The following is a 3,522-nucleotide window of genomic DNA, read 5'->3' on the forward strand; positions in this document are numbered from 1 at the left end:
AACTGCCCAGTCCATTCAACTGGAGTTGCCGGGGATTGAACTTGGGGCCTTCTGCATATCAAGCAGGTGCTCCCCAGTCTTTGGACTTGATTTTGATTCAAGATGGTAAAACAGGATAAGTAATCTTTGCTGTAATTTAGGGTTGCCAACTCTGGACTGGGAAATTCCTGGAGATTTGGGGGTGGAGCCTGGGGAGGGTGGAGTTCGGGTAGGAGAGGGACCTCAGCGGGGTACAAAGCCATGGAAGCCACCCTCCAGAGCAGCCAGTTTCTCCATGCGAACTGATGTCTGTAGTGTGGGAATCAGTTGTAATCAGGGCTTTTTTTGTAGAAAAAGCCCAGCAGGAACTCATTAGCATAATAGGCCACACCCAATAACAGAAACTCATTAGCATATCCAGCCACACCCCTGACAGCATAGCTCATTAGCATATTAGGCCACACCCCACGTTACCAGAAGTATGGTCATCCAGCCACACCCGCCTTTCGCTTCTTATTCTGTTTACCTTGTTTGTTGTCAAAACCCAGGGCTTTCTTTGTAGCAGGAACTCCTTTGCATGTTAGGCCACACACCCCTAATGTAGCCGGTCCTAATGAGTGTCTGCTGTTGGGTGTGGCCTATTATGCTAATGAGTTCCTGCTGGGCGTGGCCAACTTGGGAGCCAGCCAGAACTCCGTTCCTGTGCGTTCCTGCCCAAAAATAGCCCTGGTTGTAATTCTGGGAGATCGCCAGATTCCCCACCTAGAAGTCGGTAGCCCTAAATATGACGCCCATTTACTTTGACGTTGCTTCTTTCCAAAGATAATAGAGGCTGTGAGTTACCAGGGTTACTGGAGAGCCAGTTTGGTGTAGTGGTTAGGAGTGCGGACTCTAATCTGGGAGAACTGGGTTTGATTCCCCACTCCTCCACATGCAGCTGCTGGTGTGACCTTGGGTTCTTTCAGAACTGTTCTCTCATAAGCAGAAGGGAAAGGAGTTTGTAAGCCGCCCTGAGACTCCCTTGGGTAGTGAAGGGCGGGGTATAAATCCAATCTTCTTCTTCTTCCTAGAGACGGTCCCTATTTTCTGAAATGTGTCCCTAGTAAATCACTGTTTGTATTTTGGCCTTTTGGGGATATTGACACTATAGTCATCACTCTCTAGGTTTCCAGTCCCTCCCCAGAGTCTGTACAAGTTAAGTCTTGGTGAAGGAAATGGATTTACCTTGCTTCAAATGTTCATGTACACGAAGGATCTGAACATCATGCCTAGTAGGTAGGATTAGTAATATAAATGCTCCAGAATGGTGATAGGAGGTCTGAAATACCAGGGAAGGGGTTTCTGAGGTCTGCCAATGACGCCCCTGATTCTCCCACACAACAGCAGCATTTCCAGGAGGTGTGACGTCCAGACTGAAAAGTGATTGTCACATAACTTGTGCTGCATCCATTGATATTGTAGATATTTGCGCTACAGCTTTAGAACACGCTGAATCACGATTCCGCAAGAAGGGACTGAGGTCCTCTAGTCGAGAATTCTCCGCATCCTCACCAAACTACAGTTCCCAGGATTCTGCTGGTTACACTGGAATTAAAAGACAATGCATGTTTTTAGTGTCGATGAGGGCTGGGCCTCATCGACACTAAATGGACCTCTGGTCAATTTCTGGTGGACCACCTAGGGTCCAGGGCTCCCTCTAAGCTGTGGAGTCTTGTGAGCAAAAATTCAACTTTGTGAACTACTGGCATTAAAGTTGTGAGCAAGCCATTTGGCTGCTGCATACATTCGTTTGCTCTGGAGCCATCCTTCCTGAGCTGAGACAAAAATGTGTGAGCTGGAGGCTAAAAAACTGTGAGCTAGCTCGCACTAACTCAGCTTAGAGGGAACACTGCTAGGGTCCACTGGCTGTTGGGATTCTTGCAAAGCACGTTGGATTAGATCACAGGTGTCGAACTCATTTGTTACGAGGGCCAGACCTGACATAAATGCCACTTTGTCAGGCTGGGCCACGTGTGCCGTAAAACATAATGCCAGATACCAGAGATATAAATGGTACAAAGGACAGCAGCTTGTAAGTTCTGAGTTGGTGCATCCTCGGTGCAAGGCCCCATGGGCTGGGCTGGGAGGGGGGTGCAGAGGAGAACCCATATGGGCAAATTGGAGAGTCAGCGGTGCAGCACTGGGCAGACACTCCCACGATGCTTGGCCACTTCAGACAAGGTTGTCCCACCATGCTGAAGCCACAATCGGCCTGGCTCCGCCCACTCCTCCCTGAGCAGTCTCCTGTTCCCTCCCTTGCACTAGTTGCTTGTGGGCCGCATAAGAACCCTGGACGGGCAGTTCCGGCCCCCCAGGCCTTATGTTTGACACCCCCGGAGTAGATGGTCTTTGGTCTGATTCAGTGAGACACTATTGATGCTTGTAAATGCATTAGGGATTGTTTTAACTCAGAATAGGTGCATCCTAAGTATGCACACTAGCTTCATAAATTTTACACATATTTGTGGGGTATTTAAAACAGCAAGTAAGGCTGAAGTCAGCCCATTCAAGCGCAGATAAACCCTAATAGCATGGCCAGGGGTCATTTCGTAGAAAAAGAGGTGCAGGACTCATTAGCATAACTTATTTGCATATGCCACACACACACACACACCCGACATCTCCGGAAGTGTGTCAGAAGGCAACACCCACCGCTCAGGCTCCACTGGACTGTTTTGGATTGCTAGCTATTGGGGCGGGGGAGATGCGCAGATCTGCCCTCACAGAGGAGGGAGAGCTTGTACCTGAATAAAACTTGGTCTTAAAGGTGCCACTGGACTGTTTTGGACCGGGGGGCCTGGGGGAGCTCTGCAATTTACCTGGCTGCTTCTTGCTCTGACTGAGGGCAGCTGGGAGCAGGGCTTGTTGCATGTGCCCGCCCCCTGGGCACTTTACTGCCGGACCTCTGCTCCTGTGTGCTCCTGCAGGAAATGACCCCTGAGCATGGCTAAACTTATTCCCTTCTTTTTTTAGGGCCATTTATCCTTCATCAGATTCTCCTGCTCTGAAGATGTCCCAGTCCTCCTCAGCTGATGAAGGCACGACGTTTGAGCATCTCTGGAGCACCCTGTAAGTGTTTTAACAGTTCCCCTACCCTTTCAGTGGCTTTGTGTATGCATGCTGGGCTTATTTTCTGTCTGTGTGGTATACACAGAAAAGAAAAACCGCATGCTTCTATAAACGCCAGTAAGAGAGCAATCATGGGTCCATTTCTCTATGGCAGGCTGTCCCACAGATGTGCTGTCTAGCGACAACGTGCATTGGGGGAATTAATGCATCAAAACCTGAAACCAACTTGCTGCTCTTCTTTAAGACAGGGCTATTTTTGGGCAGGAACGCACAGGAAAGGAGTTCTGGCTGGCTCCTGAGTTGGCCACGCCCAACAGGAACTCATTAGCATAATAGGCCACACCCAACAGCAGAAACTCATTAGGACTGGTTACATTAGGGGTATGTGGCCTAACATGCGTAGAAGTTCCTGCTACAAAAAAAGCCCTCGGTTTT

The sequence above is a fragment of the Gekko japonicus genome, unplaced genomic scaffold (assembly GCF_001447785.1).
Source record: "Gekko japonicus isolate JY-2015 unplaced genomic scaffold, Gekko_japonicus_V1.1 scaffold558, whole genome shotgun sequence".
Taxonomy (NCBI): Eukaryota; Metazoa; Chordata; class Lepidosauria; order Squamata; family Gekkonidae; genus Gekko; species Gekko japonicus.